The sequence below is a fragment of the Lissotriton vulgaris genome, chromosome 1_1, assembly GCF_964263255.1.
Source record: "Lissotriton vulgaris chromosome 1_1, aLisVul1.2, whole genome shotgun sequence".
Taxonomy (NCBI): Eukaryota; Metazoa; Chordata; class Amphibia; order Caudata; family Salamandridae; genus Lissotriton; species Lissotriton vulgaris.
This window is the reverse complement of record NC_141685.1, coordinates 396735576-396757225: the sequence shown is the minus strand read 5'-3', so window position 1 is coordinate 396757225 and position 21650 is coordinate 396735576. Positions and strand designations below refer to the sequence as shown.

Sequence of the window (21650 nt, the reverse complement as noted above, 5' to 3'; positions counted from 1 at the left end):
AATGTAACTTTACTATATATCTACATGTTATAATGTTGCTTACAATTAGTTTTAAAAATGTAATTAGGTTTGCCAAAACTAACATAAAACTTAAAGGAACTTTGCAATTAATTAAAAATTGAAAACGATTCTCGCAGGGAGTATTTATTCATATTTGTATTTTTTAATGGCAGTGGAAAACAGCCTGCACAAATATTATACAGAGCAAATATGCCTTTTTATACTTACATTTTAGACTTGTGAAATTCTTTAGGAATTTCTCCTGTTCTTCATTGTCGTTTTTTTAAATAAAACTTTTACAGTATTTGATTAAAGGGTATACCACAGTCTATAAATCGTGGAAGGACGACAACACACAGAATGTACTTTAAATCACATTATCCTCGTGTGAATATGCCAACCCATCAATATTTGTTTGGCTGGTTGAAAGAAGGTTAGATACATATTTCTGTTTGGAGTTGAACAAAGCCATCTTTTTTTTAAAGTTAGAAGTAGAGCTTAAAGGGGCCCTACGGAGAATGACGTTTCAATAGAGCTCAAAACCCAAAAAGATGTATGCAAACAAAGCAACATTTATAGAGTTATTATTGATCGTTCCAGAACGAGGCAAAAACAACTGTTGTTTTTTTCGTTACACTGAGATACTTTTAGATAAAGGTTTCCTACAATCAGTTCGGTTTACAGTTCAGCACACAATTTGAAGATCTTGGGGTGTATTTTATTTTTGATGACACCTCTGCCTAGACCTTTCTGTCAATACCTGTTACCAAGGTCTAAAGAACAATGGCCATATTTCTGTTTAGTATTTGGGGTCTGATTGCAGGGTCCGTTGTTAATTCAAGATATGAATATGGGAAAGAACTCTGCTTTGGAGATCAACATTTGGGGTAATGTGATCTGGTTTTATAAGATTAGTATTCAAACTTTTTGAGCACCCTTAAACTTACGGGATAATAATATAATTGTTAAGTTCGTCTTAAATAAATGTTTTTCAACTCCTGTCAAACATTTTCTCGGTTGCAGTTAGTTTTTCAAAAGATAAAATTTGCCATAGGCCATAGAACCATTTGATTATTGTAGGAGGTTCAGTATTTGTTTTTCATTTTAGTACTACTAGCACATTAGCAGCGCTGGTCACTTTTGAGAGTAGAACAGTGTGATGCTGGAGGGGCAGGCAGTTTCTCCACAAATCACCAACAATATCTGTCCCAGGCATTCCAGTATTTGCTCCCAAGCATCTCCTTCACATGGCTAAAAACATTTTCCCAAAAGCTACAGATTTTTTGACATTCCAAGCATATTTGTAGCAGTGACCCAAGGTCAATGGCTCATCTACAGTATTGATCGTCTGCCCCTGGGTAGATCCAGCCAATTTTATCTTGGGTCATATGCCAGTGAAAGAGTACATGATGTGCAGTATCCATAGAAATTATGGCTTTTTTTTTTTCAAAACAGATTTTATTGACTGGTCACATGGGTAGCCACAGATCTCTGTATCCCAGAGGTATCTGCCAAGAATCATCACATTTGTACAATAACACTTTCAGTCATTTCTTTTGTAGTCTAAACAATGAAAACAGTTTGAGTGAACCAGGCTCCCTCCTCGACCCCCCCGATTCCCCCCCAACAACCGCCTCCTCCCCTCCCATCCAGTTCCCTCCCACCCGCACGACAATCGACTGTTCAAGCCACTCGCACACACTCATCCGGTGAAATTATGGCTTTTTGATACTTCAGAAAGTTTTTTAAATGAATTCTCCCTTTGTATTATTGTCTCCCAGTGTGGTTGTCATCTCCTTTGGGTATTATTTTGTAGCCTAATCAATTTTTATACAGGCCTGCCATCATTCTAACTGCGTCCTCATAAACATCTCAAGTGGGACTGTGTGCCTGATTACGACTTTGATGGTGGGGCAGTGAGCCGCTAGTCCAGCCCCCCACTGCCACACCGCCAAAGTCGTACTGATACTGCCTGGCAGACTAGTAGTTCTCTCCTGGTCCAACGGGCGGTGCTTTTGCGGTCCTAAGCGGGGTGCTTTCAAGTCCATACTGTGCAGGAACTGGACGTGCATGCAGACGGGGGCACACAATGTGACCCCCTGCCTGCATCCCCATGACCTTGACGCACCAAGGGCCTGTATGTCCCCCTTAGTGTACTCACCGCCACAGTTTTCATGGTGTACTCACCGCCATGAAAACTGTGGAGGTGAGGAAACTTGTAATATGCAGCAGTGGCACCCACAGCATATTGCGGGCCTAAGACCACCTTTAATCACGGACACCTGGCAGTAGGATCCCTGGCAGTAGCAATGGTCTCATGGCGGCCCGACCGCCTAACTAGTAATTGGGCGTTCTGACCGCTGGTGCCCGCACCACTACCATGGCTACGGTGGTCCATCGGACCGCTGTAGTCATAAACAGGCCTTAGTGTTTATTGCGAGCTGCATTATTCGGTGGGTAAAGTCCCAGTGCCTAAGCCAAAGGTATTATAATCTATCTGTTTCTTAGAGGCCGAATTCCCTTTTGCATTGTTCAAAGTGCATGATTTATTGTGTATAAAATATGTCTCATAGACCTTTACACATTTGAAAATTAGTCTGCCCTAGATTCCTAACACTGTTTTTAGAGTAGCCGAAGAGAACACATTTTGTGGCCTTTATGTTTCCTGAAGCCAGGCCAGGCCCCATGTGGATCTCTCAGTTAATTATTTTTTCATGAACAGCCATGTTATCTTTTATTCCTTAGCTGTCCACTTCATTATAATACAGGTATGAACCATGTGATAGTAACTGATAATGCTGGGACAGGCAAGACCTTCCTTCTCCCTGAGAGAGATAACTTATTTTTTAATGGATGTGTGCTCTACTCCCAGCCCATATAAATGCAGTTATTTTCCTACAGAATCTCTTCAGATCCTGTATTGGCATTGTTGTTCATCATGTTTTGGGACCTATAAAGTATCCTGGGGAGACTTTTCAGTTTAATGCCCCGGTTACTTACCGGTAATCTTCATTACTCCGAGTATAGTCTTCCTCGCCACATGAGTTACATAGTGAGCTTTAGCTCCACAACAGAACCCTCCAAAGCAAAAAGAAACCACCTCCCACCGCCTCCCAACATGGCCGACCAGTCCCACCTGACCTCTATAAGAGGCGGGCCGGCCCAACCAATCAGCCTGATCTACCAAGCAAACAATGAAGCCGATAGCCAGACAGGGAGGGGGGGAGGGAACTCATGTGGCGAGGAAGACTATACTCGGAGTAATGAAGTAACCGGGGCATTACCTCCTCGTTAGTCTTCCTCGCCCCCTGAGTTACATAGTGGGCAAATACCCAAGCCAACAAGGCTTCATTGACCACCATAACAACAACACCACACGGTGATGCAGAGAAACCAACCCAAGGTTGAAGTATAACAACTGAAAAGAAAACAGGGATCACAGGAAACCTGAAATCAAGACCTCCAGGAAAAGAAGGCCAACCAGGAGTCGCAGCTCCAGCACTCAGAATGGCCCCAGCGAAGTCCCCCCGGGACTGCTAGAGACCCACGTACCAGGCGGGGGACGACCACGCCGAAGCCAGATAAAACTCCACAGAGGAGACACCCCCTAAGGGGGCCCAGGGAACAGAGCCACACCTCGCGGACCGACCCTGGGCCCCCGCCGGATCCACCGAACCCAGCGAAGCGTAGGGAAGGATGCCAGCCTGTGTAAGCCCGCGAACCAAGGTGGAACGAGGGCTAGCGGCCCGAACGAACCGGGCCAAAAGACACAACACAGGTCATCCCACCGGGAAAGGAAAGACGTGCGGCCAAGAGAAGCCAAAACAGCACGCCGAACAACCAGCACGGACAAGGGAGGAACCTCGTTGGCCAGGAAAAGCGGTAAAGATACCACCTGAGTCCGAGGCCCCAGGGAAGGAACCCCGGGAAGGACACGGGGGACATGCCGGAGGAACAACCCCGTCCGGCAAAACCCGCAAGAAGGGCGGGGAGCGGAGGAACGACCCCCGCACGCCCATCCGCCCAGCAGACACCATCGCCACCAGGGAAAACCACCTGAAAGGCGAGGAACCGCAAAGCCACCGAGGGCCGGGGCCCAAAAGGGCGGACCCCGAAGAGCTCGTAGAACGAGAGAGAAAACTCCTGTGGAACGCCTCACGAATTTGCGAGTCACCCTCGCGCAGGGGCCCTGCAAATCTCCTCAGTAACGTACCACTATTAGTATATGTGCAGCCGAAGCGAGCACCCAAGGGGGAGACCGGCAGAGCGCCCGTGGGCGAAGGATAAATAACATCGGAGCCAAGCGAGCCACCAAGGAAACCAGGCCGTCGAACACCGGACTGTGGAAGGCCCGCAAGGCCGCCCACCGTGCCCACAGGAAAGAAGGGGCCACGTTCCAGGAACACCCCTCAGACCGTAAAACCAAGACCCGCAAGGGGACCACGGAGGCGGGGACAGCACCAAGCCGACCGCGCCAATGCGAGAAGGGCGCCCAGCGCCGGGCACAGGCAGAGCACGTGGAAGACCTGCGGGAACCCCGTAGCAAGCCACAACCCCGAGCATCCGCACAAGAACCGGGCCTGCCGAAGGAGGAAGGCCAGCCGACAAGAGCCGGCACAACACCGATGCCGAGAGCAGGGGACCCAACCATGGTATGGGAAGATCCGGGATCGGCCAGGAGGCGCGAACCGTCAGCTCGCCATAGGAGAGGGTACCCGGGGCGGCGGACCCCGCCGGGAACTAAAAACAGGAACGCACCCCGACTAGCGTGGCAACCACGCGCGGGTGCCAGGCACCTCCCCACTGCAACGTTCCAAATTAAGGCCATGCGCTGCCGAGCCGAGCGCCCAGGAGCACCCCGGCCCTGTCCAAGCGAATCCTGCCGAGGACCCGCGATCTCAGAGGGCACGGGGGAGACGCGTACAGCAGACCGAAAGGCCACGCGAAAGACAGGAAATAAGGACCCGGAAGGAGGAGTAGAACCCGGGCCGGAGGGCCGAGCCCCCCTCCGTGAACAGAGACCTCGGAGGCAGACCGAGCCGAGGCCCCAGGCGTCGAAACACCACCGGGGCAGGGCGAGACCATGCAACGAAGGCCAGACCCGACTCCGACGGACCCCGGGGGAAGACAGCCCGAAGGGCCAGGACCGGTGACACCCCCACCAGGGCGCCCATACCCGACCAAGACCCGGGGACCTAAGCACCGGCAAATGGAATGCCACACGAAAACGTGCAGGGGCCAAGCCAGTCACCTCATCCAATTCTAGTAAAAGTGCTGCTGAAGCGAGCACCGCAAAAAAACGGCCGGCCAGGAAGACATTCAGCAACCCCCGAAGCACGAGGTGCTGAGCGGCCGCAGGCGAACCCAACGACCTCCAAACGACCCGGCGCCAAAGGACGCCCCCCCCCCCCTGAAAGAACCAGAGGGAAGTACCGGGACCAGGCACACGCCCCCCCGAAGGAGGACAAGCCCGAGACGAGGACCAAAGGGACCACCGTACATAGGCCAGGAAGTCGACGGACGCCGCCCGACGTGAAGCCACCCCCACGGGGGGGGGAACAAAAACGAGGTCGCGAGGGGGCACCCGGCCAGACAGGGAACCCAAAGACCCACACCCGGCGAAGACGATCCACCAGGCGGGTCATTGGGCCAGAAGGCAAGTCCCACGGAAGCACCCGCAACCGAGCGCGGGGACCCCCACACGCCGGCCGGCCCCACAGGCCAATCCACGGTCCCAGAAACAACCTACAGGTGAGACAAGGGAAGGAGCAGGGACCCCAACCCGTTGAGACGGAGGGATCCCGCGGAAAGTCCGCAAGACCGGACAGCAAGCCCGAAGAGCCCAAGAACCGGGACAGCCACGCCCCAGGACGGTATGCAACGGAGGCAACCGCCACCCCCCCCCCCTCCACCCCCAGGGGACCCCCTGGAGTGAGAGGGCCGAAAGTCAGACACTAGGGGCGAGACAGGGAGTGGCAGAACCAGCACGAGACTGGTCACCGCCGAAACTCGGGCCCGGACCCGCCGAAGGACCCCACCCCTGCAAGGGCGGGACGTCCTCACCTGAACTGCGCAGGGGCCAAGCCGGACATCACATTAGCGCAACACGATGCCCCCGCAAGGGCACAAGGCGTAAGCACGAAGGTCGCTGTTACATAACATAACATATGTACTTGTAAGATGCCCATTCACCCCTACGGGAATCCTGGCGCTGAATAACAGTTGACAGTAGTCACCCAACGCAATGGAAATAACCTCATCGATCATAGAAGGACGAAAGGCCGAGTGGACCAGCCGGTATTTGAACCCGTGAACACGAGGTCAAACACCCGCCCCTGCAGTAGACGTTTATAGAAAATATTGCGAAATATCAAATCTCACCATTCCAGCAGCCTTAATCCACCGAGTCACTAGCCCCGGTAGTCCCAACCCGGCTAACTCCCCTCGGCTCACGGAGGAGTCCAGGCAACCAAAGCCCCGTGGGGCCGCCGCGGAGAGAAAAAAACCAGCAATGCCCAGAGGCAACAACTGATCCCTGGGAATACGAGTCCAAGCCCCGCCGAGGCGGGGAAGCGAACCCAGGGCCTGGGCCAGACCTCTGTACCAGGGTCAGATTCGCTAACCCAAGGGCCACCTCACTCCACAGTTGCAGAATGGGACTTAATTAAAAGCTTGAACTTGCTCTGCCTGGATTCGAACCCAGCCCATGTGGAGCACATATCGTCACACCAAGATCACAGGCCGTACGGCCGCACGCAGAAGGAATAAATCACTACCCCTTCTCCTAGTGACGTATGCCTGCATCCAGGAAATACAGGGCCGACACAAACAAATTTTAAAACAGCAAGCAGCAGTTTACTGCCCGGTCCGAACCAGAGACCCATCGCGTGTAAGGCCAACATTATAACCACTACACATAATATACAATTTCCACCTGGGAAACCACTACCGCCGCGGCCCGTAGGGCAGCCACACTCCACGAAGGGAGGCAGAGGCGAGACACGGCAGCGACCCGCGTCCCAGGCCTGCAGGATGGGAGCACCCGGCCCGGACAGCAGAGACCCCGAGGACCCGCCGAAAAAACGAAGGTAGGACCGAGTCTGTTCCTTGTGCACCAGCGGGACTCCCAGACCAGAGGCCGGACAAGCGGCCTCACTACATGCGCCCCTAGCATCACGACGATCAAGCTCCCATGAGCCTGTCGCCTTAGACCACTCGGCCAGCCTGACGGCCGCTGCAGAAGCGCCGCCGATCGAGGCCAGGATCCAGTTCAAGTTACCTGCGCACAGGCTCGTCTCAACCCCCTCGTGCGTTAATTGCGGCACCAGGAGAAGCAGAAATTCAAACATAGGCAGTGCAACAGCGCCCTCTGATGACCTGAGTCAGCGCCTCTCCACCATACTAATGGGAATGGCGGCAATCAGTAACAGATAGAGAACTCACGCATTAGAAGTGATCTGTCTCTGTGGGGCAGTCAAATGTAAGCACTCACATCTCGTGGCCTTTAGCAGAGCGCAATTCCAGGCGGCCCAAAGCCAGGCCTGAGGTACTTAAAGACTTGGCGCAAACTCCCGATAATGCAGAAAACGGAAACACGAGTCTCACACCGGACTCGTGGGTCCCCGGCTACAGCGGACATCCTAGGCGTAGAGTCACCGCTGCTGAACCCCACCTACACGGTAGTGACCAGGCGGAAACAGCACATGAATAGCCAGGAATACAAGAAACACCTCTCTGAGGGGTGTGTCAACCACCCGCATGTAACAACATACAGGAGAATGCGCCGGGCCCAAACGCCCACTAATGGCTAGGGCCCCCCAGTAACGACCGGGGGAGCCACGGGAATGTACAGCCACTCCACACCCCCGGCCGCCCCCCCCCCCCCCCCCCCCCCCCTGTAGACCCATGGCACGCTACAGCAGCACCTAACCGGCCCCACAGGACCGGGGGAAGGAAGAGGGGGGGGGAATTTTTAGGCATAAGGCACCAGAGACCGCTAGAGCAGGTCCACACCCTAAAACCCGAGGGCCAGCTCACGCCGGCCCATCTTACCTGAACAGTGCTCTGGAGAGAATCGTGCAGAACAAAAAAAAACAGGCTGATTGGTTGGGCCGGCCCGCCTCTTATAGAGGTCAGGTGGGACTGGTCGGCCATGTTGGGAGGGGGTGGGAGGTGGTTTCTTTTTGCTTTGGAGGGTTCTGTTGTGGAGCTAAAGCTCACTATGTAACTCAGGGGGCGAGGAAGACTAACGAGGAGGTAATGATATTAATTCTGCCAAGCCATGAGACAAATAGGTCTCTTCAGATCTGTAGGTCTTCTGGGTTTTGTGCCTTTAATTTGGGTAAATGTGCTGCAGGCCATCCCTGTAAGTCTGGTGTGAGGTTTATTCCCAAATATTTTGTTGATTCAACAACCCTTTGAAAAAGGCAGATCTGGCTTGTGCAGTCTTTCATGTCGTTTGTTAACTTTGCACTTAATAGCTCAGATGTTTTAAATATTAATTTTAGAATCTGTTTTTATTTTAATTCCCCTAGAATTGCTATAACTATGGTGATCAAGTTTATTGAGTCTGTTAAAGTATGTATCATATTTCTCAGAGAGAGACATTTTGAGCTCTACTATGCCAAATGGAATGCCATTATTTTCTGCGCAGCTCATTATCCTGCCAGGGGCTTTACTACTATTGCAAAGAGGAGTTAGGAGAGTGGGCATCCTTACCAAATGCCCAATTGCAGAGAGAGACATTTTGAGCTCTACTGTGCCAAATGGAATGCCATTATTTTCTGCGCAGCTCATTATCCTGTCAGGGGCTTTACTACTAAAGCAAAGAGGAGTTAGAAGAGTGGGCATCCTTACCAAATGCCCAATTGCAGCGGAAACTGTTTGGATTATCTCCCATTTACTCCAACTCTCACCTTTGTCTCCACATATCCAGACCTCATTTCTGGGACAAGGCCTGTGTCTCCCCTGAACTTGTTTTGGGAAATCCCAACTAATCTGGTCTAATGCTTTTGCAGCAGTTTAGCTCGCAAGGACCACTGGGACTTTATTTTAAAACGAGTTCTCTAGAAGATGAGCTCTGCGGAGGGGGTTATCTGTCGTCTGTCTGTCTTATAAATGTAACGTGGTCAGAGTCTATCAAAAAGGTCATCCACTTATCTAATCAGTTGTCTAATATTTATGTAAAGATCTTTACGTCTGCGTTTAATAGTGTGGTAAGACCGTATGATGCACATTATGTCAAGTTCTTTATTGAGTTTGGGATTAATGCATTTTTTTTACCATCCTTTTGGTTATGCCCCCCAGGAATTGGTTAAACAAAAGTTGATGGAAAAAGTTTTTATAAAAACGGATGAGTATTCCATCTGGCACTGTTTTGTTGATTGGAACTCCCTTTATTGACCATATAAATTCCAATTATTTTGTAGTTAGTTCCCATTCCTCATTCCAGGTTGGAGGGATTTGTGACAGGGGGAAGATTGCAGAAGAGAGGAAATCTCTTCCTTGGATTCTCCTCCTCAGGAATATTGTTCTTGGTAATAGTTTCCAAATGTTTCTGTTGTACGGGTTAGAAATGGGATTTCTGGTTGGCTAGGGCAAGTGTCTAAGCAAGGCAGAAACTACCACTCTAGTCAGGGCTAGGGAGTTACATGCTGAAGATAACCCCTGCTCACCCCCTTGGTAGCTTGGCAAGAGACATCAGGCTTATCACAGAGGCAATGTGTAAAGCGTTTGTGCAACACACACACACATCAGCGACACACTAGGCACACCACAAAAGAAACTCCACACAAAGTTATATAAAGAAATAGCCTTTGTATTATTGTAAACAAATTAGAATCATAATCACAAATATACACTGTGCCACCTGGCACTAGGCAATACTTCACAGATGACTGTATACAAGACAGTGCCAATCCGGCCCCTGTCAAAACCATAAGAACAGGTAAGTAATGAAAACAACCAGTGACTACTAGTAAAATACTGTACTTACCAGGAACATATGATGCATAACACATTTGGCATTACATTTAGAAGTGCATCGTAGTAACACTCCCTCGGTGCATACATCACCTCAGGCATAAACACATTATGCATCCTTTTCGGGCTTTGCGCCCTACCAAAACCTCCTAAATGACTCCAGGCCAACTGGCCTTCATTAGGGCCCATCTGGGCTGTCCCATATGCCCTCTGTCAAAGAGTCAGGGCGTTAACTGGGGGTGCAGCTCACCCTGGTTCCTCTGTTGCCAACAAAGAAATGCCTCCGTCGTTGTAGCTGCCCGTTCTTTCGCGGTGCAGCTGAGAAAATCAACTTTGGCACAACCGTGCCTCTGAAGCCCCACTCCGGGACTTCTAAAACAAAAGTGCCCATTTGTTGCAGCTGCCCGCGCTCTCTTGCGTTGCAGCTGTGCTTCTCAAGAGCGGCACTCAGGTGCCTCCTCAGCCCTCCTCACCGGGGCTTCTAGAGAGGGCCCAAAAAGGAATCGGCGCTGTCACCAACAGTGCCTGAGGAGCCTCGTTCACCGGGGCTCGACTCCACTGGCTGCGCTCTGGCCAACTCACAACCAGTCGGAGCCCCCTCTACTTCTAGCAGCCTCCGATAGGCACCCACAATGCCCGGCACAGGCCCCACTCACCGGGGTAATCTTAGCCTCCCTCTGGGACAACGCAGAACTTCGGCAGGGAGACTGCGAGGCTCCGGTCCTCCTTCGGCCTGCTGCGATCGCCATCACCTACACACAGGGCTGTCTTCAATCACACGAGAACCCGCCCTCAAACAGGCTGACGCTGCCTGAGTTCCTCGCCAGCTGCGCTTCTTCCGGCTGGGCCCGCATATGTATGTAAATGTTTTGTACTTGTATAGCGCACAGCTACACGGACCGGGTCTCCCGGCGCTTGTACTCATACCGCTAAGGAACCCTTCCTGGCTTTTACCTGTGAAATATCCACTCCTGGGCATCCCCAAGGTGAAGCCAGGCATCCCAGCGCTGTTGGGGCCGTTGTGGAGATTAAGCAAGCTATTGCCCAGAGTTGCAGCGTGGGACCCATGATTCGTATAGGCTCCGAGGCGAGAAATCAGGTCCGAGGAATTTAGAGCTCAAGACCCCGCAAAGACCGGCCGAGGCGGGAATTGAACCCTGGTCCCGGGCCAGACCTCTGCATCAGGGTCTGACACTCTAACCATTGAGCCACACTTCTCCACATGTATCTGGAGCGAAGTCTCCTTCTTTCTGAGTCGTTTACCAGCACGGGGTAGGCTCCCGCCTGGGTCTCCGGCTTGGCTGCGTTTTCCAGAAATGCGGGGTAGGCTCACATTCCACTGTGCACCAAAAATGCGGCGTAGGCTCCCGCTCCACTGTGCACCGAAAATGCGGCGTAGGGTCCCGCTCCACTGTGCAGCACGGGGGAATCCCAACGTTGGGATTCCCTCAGAACCCTAAGACCCCTGGGGTACTCCTCACTTCCTCTGAGGCAGCAATAAAGATGTAGCGCTCTGGAGGCTCTGGGATCCAAGTTCTTGGAGGGGCAGAGCTGGGCAAAGCTGGGCCCAGGCAGGCCAGCTCACAGGGCCCTCCTGCAGAGGGGCAGTCCCTCGTGGTGGTTCCTACTGGGGCCCAGCAGGCACAAACAAGCACCCAAAACAGCACACTCACATGGGGTCACAGCCCCAATATTTATACTGGGTTTGTTTTTCTTCTGCCCTGGCACAGGGCTTGGGGAACCAGTCCCAACTGTTTCTATGAGGTACTGAAGCACTTTGTTTACAGTACTCACACCCTCCTTTGTCAGGTTGGGCTCTGTCCTCAGAAGCACCACAGGGGGGCGGAGCCAGCATTGAGGAAGGCAGGCACAGACCTATTCAGGGTCAGGAGCTACTACTCCTACTACTCCAAATGCAGATCTGCCCATTCAGCCTAGTGCTGACTCTCCCAGCCCCTCTGGAGCCACATACCTCACCAGTCATGCACCAGACATGCAATACACATCAGGCAGGCAAAGACACATAGCACACAGAAATGCCAATTTCTAAAAGTGGCATTTCTAAAATAGTGATCATACATCTGCGCACACCATTATGCAGCACTGATTATCACTATTCAAAACATAACAAACTTGACCACGCTGCTCCTTTCATATCAGGAATTACCACTGAAACACTTATCAGTTAATCCCCAATGGATTCCTATGAGAGGGCAGCCTCACAGCAGTGAGAAACCAAAATGGCTGTTTATCACTACCAGGACATGTCACGCACTTAAGGTACATGTCCTACCTTTTACCTACAATGCACTTTGCCCATAGGGCTAACTAGGGTCTACCTTAGGGGTAACTGACATGCAGTAAAAGGAGGGTCACAGACGTGGCACACACTTTAGGTGCCACGTTACAGCGGCAGTAAACTGCGTGCACAAGCCCTGCAATGTCAGAGGCCTGAGACAGGTTTGAAAGGCTACTTTAGTGGGTGGCGCAATCAGTGCTGCAAGGCCACCAGTAGCATTTAATTTACTGGCCCTTGTTATCTGAGATACCACTGTACAAGGGACTGACAGATAAATGAAATACGCCAAACAGATGTAGACCAATCTAACCATGTTTACCACAGAGAGCACACACACGTTACACTGGCAGCAGTGCTAAAGTGCACAGAGTCCTAAAACCACCAACACCAGGTCAGAAGAAAGACTAGGAGGAAGGCAAAAAGTTCAGGGATGACCTACCTCTCAGTAGGAACTGTGTGCTTGTTGGACAACATAAATGTTGGGGTGGTGCCAGACTGACTCTATTCACACCCTCATGATATGTTGACCTATAGTCATGCTAGCTCACAGTGCAACCATAAGTACCCTTGAATGTAGGAAGGTAACAAATGGAATGTACAACTTTAGTATATGACTACCCTGACTCCTGAAGGAATCGTGATAACAGATCTAGAACCCTTTCGCTCAGTCACTTGTGCATACTTAATGAGATATACAAGAAGGGTGGGGGCCAGAGGAGGTGGAACTGGACTAATTTTTAGGGAGACTTTAGACTTCTCCCAGCTTAACATCAAGGCAATCGCTGGGTGCGAAATACTGGGCTTCTCCATTAAGGGCCAAGGAGGTGCGCTACACACTGGGCTATTATGCTACAGACCCCCGGCTAGCACGTTATCTGCTGTGCCTGAGCTCATAGATTTAATCTATGACTTCTCCCATTCCCATACAAAGCTGATGATGCTAGGGGATTTCAACCTTTGGCCAGACGGACCGACTAATACGGCTTTTGTAGAGCTGGTCCAAGACTGTCGTAATAATGAGCTACAACAACTCGTACTTTCTCAAACCCATTCAAAGGGCCATATCCTCGACCTACTCTTCGCTGACGTATGTCAAACATCTCTACGGGACGTCCTGCCTCAGTGTTGGACGGACCATGCTCTCGTCCGCTTCTCCCTCTCATGCACAGCTGCCACAGCAAAGAAAGGTAGTGTGGGTGGCACTAGAATGGGTAGACAATGGTCTAGACTCCTTAGACAATCTACCCTGCCTACTTTGCTTCCAGACGGTTTTGCACTGGGAGCTAGTGTGGACGTGAGCTACGAGACTCTCTGTCAGCGAATGTCGGCTTCTCTGGACTCTTTGGCCCCGATGCGTAAAATTAGAGCTAGGACTAATCTTGCTATGCCATGGTACTCTGAAGAACTTCGGCAGCTTAAGCTTCAGTTTAAACAGGCTGAGCGGGCCTGGAGGACACAGTACCTGGAATCACATAGAGTCCTCTTTAAACAAGCATTGGCGACCTACAAAGTCCAGATCAAGCTTGCTAAAGCTAGATTCCTAGAAGAATCTCTGATGGCAGCCACAAATAAGTCCCAGGCCCTATTTAAGATCGTAAAAAACCTGGCCCATCCAGCTTGCACCAAACATGACATCCCGGCTTCCCAAGTTCTCTGTGATTTGCGAGCACAAGCCTTTGAGGACAAGATTGCTACCATCCTAACCAATCTTCCCTCGTCATCTGGCCATGCTGCGCACAATTCCATCCCGATTGAGAACATGGAGGAGGGCACCAAGCCAGGTGAGCTGAACAACTTTCCCCTACCATCTTTCGAGGACTTCTGCACTCTGGCTGACGGGGTGTCCTCGGGCTCACCATCTGACCTTCTTCCACCAAAATTCTGGAAACTGTTCCCTAAGAGCTTTTTCCCCCACTTTTTTCCATCTGCTGTCAGTCCCTTACATCGGCACGGGTCCCAGATTGCTGGAAACTGGCGGTTGTCTCCCCACTACTTAAAAAGAAGAATCTGGACCCCGCCTGCCCAGCTAACTAAGACCCATTTCCCTTCTGCCATTCCCAATTAAAATTCTGGAGAAACTGGCCACAAAACATCTCTCCAACTTTCTTGAAACCACCCACTGTCTGGATGTGGCCCAGTTTGGTTTTAGACCGGCACATGGGACAGAGTCGGCATTGGTGACTGTTCTCGATGACCTTCGGACGCGTGCCGACCAGGGTTGACCAGCCTTTTTAGTGCTGCTTGACATGTCGGCCCCGTTCGATACGGTCAGCCACGCAATCTTGACCAGGAGACTGACGGAGGTTGGGGTGTCGGGCCTGGCCCTTGAGTGGCTGGTGTCGTATCTCGATCAAAGGCACCAGGTGGTGGCCTTGCCACCCTTTAAATCTAACATCAGGAAGGTTGGTCAGGGCGTACCCCAGGGTTCGGCCATCAGCCCCATCCTTTTCAATCTTTACTTCCGCCCCCTGATCACGTTGATTAAATCTTTTGGCATAACAGTCACCAACTACGCCGTTGACACCCAACTTATCTTCTCGTCTGAGGGTAAGGACGGGGTGTCACAGGAGGTCTTCCATCGCTGCATGAGCACCACGGCAGAATCGCTGGGCAACAACTCCCTGCAATTTAACAGCTCGAAAACCGAGGTGCTGCATTGCACCATGGACCGAACTCCCAGACCTCTACCACAGGGTTTTTGGCCTCCTGACTTCCAAGGCACCAGTCTGCCCGCCGAATCTTTTCGGAATCTGGGGGTGATGTTCAGCTCCAGCTTGCAGCTGGACATATCAGTGAATAGAACGGTGGCCACCTGCATGGCACTGCTTTGTTCACTGCGAAAGATCTTACCCTTGCTCCCGGTACAGGCTAGACCAGAGATAGTGCAGAGCATAATTTTAAGTCGACTCGACTATTGTAACGCACTGCTTCTGGGGGCATCTGCCACTCTGATAGGAAAACTTCAACGGGTGCAGAATTTCGCCGCCAAATTGGCACTCTCACGACGTCGCCTGGACTCTTCTGCTAAGGCACTTAGGGACCTTCATTGGCTGCCAATCTCTCAACGGGTTGATTTTAAAGCTCTGTGTTTGGTATTTAGGGCTCTCCACGGACAGGGTCCGTCCCCTCTGCAGGACCTTTTCTCATGGTACATCCCTTCAAGACCACTCTGGTCAGCCTCGGCCTACTTGGTGGTAGTACCCAAGTTTCTGAGGTCCCGGATGGGTGGTCGGTCCTTCAGGTTCACCGCAGCAAGACTGTGGAACTCCCTTCTGCTGGGCCTGAGGGGCCTGGAAGATCTCCCTGCCTTTAAAATGGTCTTAAAAACCCACCTGTTCCCCCGGAACAATGTAAATGGTTTGGATGCTGGAAACATCATGTATTGTGTCATAACAGTCTAAGCGCCAGGATGCCCGTCGGGTGACAGTTACAGCGCTATACAAGAACGCCTATACATACATACATACAAGTATACAGCAGGGTGTTTCAATATTATTGAAGCATTACGATTCCTGTGAAAAACATAAGTGCTGCAATGATTAACTGACAGAACCAAATAAGAGCGATTAGCATCACAGGAACAGTGAAAACTATAAGCAATTCCACCATTGTGCTAAAACAGTGCATATATGCTGACATATAAGTACTGTGTGTAATGAACTCCTACTATGTTGCTCCCTACCTTAGCGGATGAATTCCAAAATCACCTACTGGATGATCTGACTCCCCAATACCTGAGGGTAAGTGTCTTCAGGGGCCCATCTTGGTCACAAATTGGACATCCTCCCTCGTAGAGGGAAAACAGGAACAGCTAGGCTGGGATTCCGACAAGCAGCAGTTGCAGCAGAGTGCTCCTCTCATTTGAACACGGAAATGCTTATGGTTATATAATAAACAGATCCATGCTATCATGCCGAGATCTCAGCCAGGCTGTCATTGTTTATCCTTTTATAATAGCTCTGTCGCATAACGGGCGATCATTAAACAACAAGATTTAGCTGGTTAACTTTATTCCCTGCACTAAATGTTCAAGATGTTGTAATATTGTGCCTACGTAGTTGAAATGTAAGCAAATGTGGTTTCTAAGAACCATAGCTTGCACAGTCACACAAACCAATGTGTGTCCAAAGTCATCATGGAGTAAAGAAGGCAATTTAAGAAACATTTGTATCTAAAATGGCAGCATCTCTCCACGGGTCTAAATTTTCTCCCGTCACTGGCCAGTGCACGCAATGAACCTGGCACTGCAACCACCACCTTTGCAGAACATTCCTCAGTCTTGGAAGAGTCCTCTTGAAGAAGACCCTACTTGAAGAAGAAACTTGAGTTCTAACTCCTGCTGGAAGAAGAGGACTCCTGCAAGGTCTCAATTAGTCATGGATCCTTCTGACACACAGTAACTGGAACTGTTCTCAAGGGTCTCGTGGTTGGCCTCATATTTACTTGCATTGGGGGCACAAAAGGAGAAGTATTCCTCCCTCCAAGAGGGCCCAGCTGGCTAAAGAGGACCAGACCATGCAGGAGACCTGGCTCTAGAGAGTGCCAGAAACCGGTCCTCGGAAGCTTGTTTCCGGTCCAGGGAAGACATGGCTTGGCAGTTCGGGCTGGACTGTTCCCATGAGGCACAGGGTCAGACTGATTTGCATATAGCCTTGTCTGAACTGGGGTGGCAGAGTGGGCTAAAGAACGGCGATGGATTAAACCCAGATCTTTTGACTGGGTGTGAGTGTTTGATTGATTCAGATGCTCCGTCCATCACCACCCCCTTTTGTACCCCTCACCAATGAACAATCCTTTGTTTCCTGTTTCCAAACTAGACAATACAATTGTCTAGTTTTGGATTACAGACATCTAAACTCTTGTTGCAAAACATTTGCAGTGCAAAATGCACAAAAGTACAGCATTAATGAATAACACTGTGCGTAAAAAAATATAAAACCACATTAGACATTTCAAATGGTTTCTTTTGTCAAAACATTGCACCTGAAAGTAGGTATTTGACCGCTTTCTCAATAATGGGGACCCAGCATCAATTTTGTCGACTCCCACTGGGGGTCAAGAATAGCCTGGGGTTATTCTCAGCAAGGGTAACAGAGTTACTACAAACTTATGATGACGAGGTATTGTCATATGTCGATGATATCTATTTACATCATAATTGGAACAACTTTAAGCCCCAAACCAATGGCACAGCCTTTGCTGCATTTGCAATTAATTTTGTCTCTTTTTTTAATTTCACTTCTTTTTGCTCCTTTTTACTCTTTTGATTATCGATTTTCTCACATAGCATTGTTCAAATCCGCATGCAAGGAAAAGCCATGTCCCAAATTTCTAATGTTCAAGATGGGCGATCCGAATCTCTCTTCAAGAACTTTGAAGGACAAAATAAACAGACGAATTACAGGAAAACAGGTATGCAACCCATACATCTATGATGTTTTTCGACAGTTAGCCCCATTGGGTGAGCACCCACAAAGAACAGTGTAACAAAAGGAATGATCAGAATTGATGTTGCTATCCTCATGCAAGGCGGAACATCTTTGTTCAGAAGCATGTTTATTTTATGGTGTCAGAAGAATGCTGAATTTTTAGCAAAGTACATCCAATTGACTGTAATGTTTACAATTATGTCAGCGGTTTTGAATAGTTTTCTGTCAAATGTTTAATCTCATATACACACATACTATATTTGTGCCGGGTAATGTTGTTGGGGGGAAAGTATGCATTATGTGATTTGCAGTGTTCTAGGTTGACTCGGGTGCTTTAAAATGGCACAGGTGGTAATTACGTGTGAATGAGTGGGAGGGCTCCGGATAGGAGGGGCAAAAGCTGGGTTTAAGGTCAGGTGATTGAATAGGAAAGGATAATCCTTTAGTGAGTGAGGGAGGAGGAAGTCAGTTCGTTAGCAGGTATGTTGGGGAAATGACAGTAAATGGGGAAGGGAATGCATAACTAAGGAGGGCAAATCACGTGAGCATGGTTGAGAAGAGGGAGGTTTTGATTTGGGGTGAAAGGAGGGTATGGTGGGAAAGATATGTAGACAGGTTGGGGCAGCAAATGGGGTTCAAGTTTTAGGGGTGCAGCTTATGGAATTGGAAGCATAGTAACTACTGACCGCGTGAACGAGAGTTAGATAGAATACAGCAAAGTGAAGAGACTGGGTTGGTCTAGAGGCACTAAGGCGTTTTTTATCTGAACAGCACACATTTAAATAATTAAGTTTATGCGTGTAAGTGACAGAGAAAGAAGGTGTAATTTAGAATATGAGATTCCGTACACAGATGAATGGATGAAATATTAATGTATGTTTATATTGTGATTTTCAGTTACCCCTGACGAAGGGCCCGAGAGGCCCGAAATGCATTGGGTGTCAATAAACTGCTTTTTATGAACCTGGCTTTGGTACGTTTTGTTGAAGAGAGGTTCGGAGGGCTTGAACATGAGAAATTTGGGAAATGGCTTTTCCTTGCATGGAGATTCGAACAGTGCTAAGTGAGACAAGCATTTGCAATGCAATAGATCTCGCATTAGGAAAGTTTGAGCTATTGGTCTTGTAAATGACAATTTTTTTATTGATGTGTTGTTTTTGAAAATAGCTAAATTAATAGCTTTGTCATTTACAATGCCAATAGTTATAACCTTCGCAAATGTGACACCTATAGCATTTTTTATGCAACATGTTTTGTATTTACGTGACTTATATGTATTGATATTACAAATAACAATGGCTTTTAATTTTTTAAAATAATTAATACTTAAATACAAGTGATTGTAATTTATAATGGCAATAGCTTAAACTTTTGCAAATAACTTTTGTAAAGATTATGTTCAGTGTATTTTATTGTGACGAAAATGAAAGAACAGAAGTGAAATATTAACATCTTTTTGTGACACTTGTAATAAAGCTTGAAACATTGAGAGAACATATTTGAACCAGTGATGCTGTGGTGGTGCTGAGTGATGCTGTGGTTGCGCTGAGTGATGCTGTGGTTGCGCTGAGTGATGCTGTGGTTGCGCTGAGTGATGCTGTGGTTGCGCTGAGTGATGCTGTGGTGGTGCTGAGTGGTGCTGTGGTGGTGCTGTGGTGGTGCTGAGTGCTGCTGTGGTGGTGCTGAGTGGTGCTGAGTGATGCTGTGGTGGTGCTGAGTGCTGCTGTGCTGGTGCTGAGTGATAATGTGGTGGTGCTGAGTGGTGCTGTGGTGGTGATGAGTGGTACTGTGGGGGTGCTGAGTGGTGCTGTGGTGGTGCTGAGTGATGCTGTGGTGGTGCTGAGTGATGCTGTGGTGGTGCTGAGTGGTGCTGCTGAGTGATAATGTGGTGATGCTGAGTGGTGCTGTGGTGGTGCTGAGTGATAATGTGGATGCTGTGGTGGTGCTGAGCGGTGCTATGGTGGGGCTGGGTGGTGCTGTGGTGGTGCTGAGTGGTGCTGTGGTGGTGCTGAGTGGTGCTGTGGTGGTGCTGAGTGATGCTGTGGTGGTGCGGAGTGATGCTGTTGTGGTGCTGAGTGGTGCTGTGGTGGTGCTGAGTGATAATGTGGTGGTGCTGTGGTGGTGCTGAGTGTTGCTGTGGTGGTGCTGTGTAACAATCTTTTGCGGTCATTTAACATAAAGTTTCCAGATTCAATATTTCTACGCAGGGTGAAAAGAGAAACAGAATGCCCCGAGCATTTATTGGTATATAAGGAAAGAGGCTTCTCCTTAGAGAAAAATGTGTTCACTATAGAGGAAGAATACATCTGCAGATATGCAACAGATTGCCTTACTCAAAAGAGGTATTATTGTCTGTTTCTATGTAAAATTCTTCAATCGTCATGCCTGAAACTCTACAACTGACAAAGGGCTGAAGTGCCAGCACGAACAGCTGAGCAGAGAGGGGGGCCACATCACCTGAAGTAAGTTTGGTCAATTAACTCTGAAAAGCACTTCCACTGATGCAGTGTACAGAACTGACAGGAACGACAAACCAAGCATTAAATTAATCAAGAAAGAAAAAACGGACCAGAGTGGCCAACAAAAACCCAAAGGCCTTCACAAAAAGATCACTCTCTCATGCCTCCGGAAATTGACATTTTTGGCAACACATGTTTTTTGTGCAATGCCAGGCCCTCTTTGTTGTCTTAAGTGTGTGGTTTGTCATCCTTGTTGATTCAAGGCACCCTATTCAGGAGAGCATTTTTGGCTTAGCACCACCCTCTTTGAAAGGCTCGGCTCTCCCTTTCATCAGTGCTCTCTGCTTGTTTGCTGCTTAAAGATGTCCCCGGGCCGCTCCGGCATGCAGTCAGGCCTCAGAAACGAGGAAGCCTGCTGTGTGGAAAACGCGCATTTCGGGTCTTACATTGTATGTGGTCCAGAGGAACACGCTTGGTCTAGCGCTTGGTCTAAAAAAACTGATGATGTTACAATATATTTCTGAGTCAGAAATTAAAAAGAGAGGAACAGGTTTATTGTGTGGGCAATCCTAAGGGACCCCTTGGGGCCCTAAGGGAGAATTGTGGGCATAGGGGGTGTAATGAGCGTACCTTTGCCCCAGGAAGCAGCAGTTTACAAGGAAGGGCTGAGCCACTGATTGGACGAAATGGCCACAAGACTACATATGACCAACCAATGGCCGCACAGCGTGGCATAAAGATGACTAGAGCTATTTAATTTTATGGGGCACTGAAAATATTGCATAAAGTCACTGGTAAGTGAATAAGAATATTTTGTAGCATCTTTCAACACAATGGGGAGAGAGAGAATTACAAATATTCAGAGAGCACACAGACACACATGCCGCCATTCAGCCAAAAAAATAGACACAAATCAAGATGCAATCTACAGAGTGAGTGCACATTCAGCACATTCAGAAGTGAGTCAGACAGAATGAAGCAGACACATTTTGTGTGAAACAGACAGATTCTTCACATTGTGACATACCCACATGCAGTTTAGTGTGGCATATACATATTCAGTAAAGTGTGACAAATCGCATGCATGGATACAGAGACATCCAGCACAGAGTGACACGCACCCTTGCCACAGTGGGATACAAATGCATGAGGCACAGATTGGGTTCCAGCACGAAAACCAGATAAACAAGGCTGTTAATGAGGGGGGAGTGATAGGGATGAAAGCGCTAGCGGGCACATGCTGGCAAATGGTGACCTGAAGAGCGCGTGAATGGGAAGAGCGGCCGTGGGAGGTGGGAGGGAAAGCAGGTAGCAACTGATGCAGATGGGTGAAATGCATTTTAAAGAGACCTTACATTCAGAAAAGCAATATGGTGCTAGAAACAGCGCATTGTTTCTCTCCAACTTACATGTTACATGTTATCCAGTTTACACATACTAACTACTAATATATATCATATTGATTTTAAAGGAGAACTGGAA

The 21650-nt window shown here is 49.2% G+C and overlaps 1 protein-coding gene and 1 non-coding gene across 2 annotated transcripts in view; one reads left to right on the top strand and one right to left on the bottom strand.

Annotated features, from left to right (window-relative positions):
• The window catches only part of DMRTB1 (DMRT like family B with proline rich C-terminal 1), a 275605-nt gene that overhangs the window by 5165 nt on the left and 248790 nt on the right, over positions 1-21650 (top strand). The gene's annotated exons all lie outside the window — the stretch shown is intronic.
• On the bottom strand, positions 4140-4246 carry LOC147747242 (U6 spliceosomal RNA). The gene has a single exon (XR_015300356.1). It is a non-coding gene; the product is annotated as a U6 spliceosomal RNA (small nuclear RNA).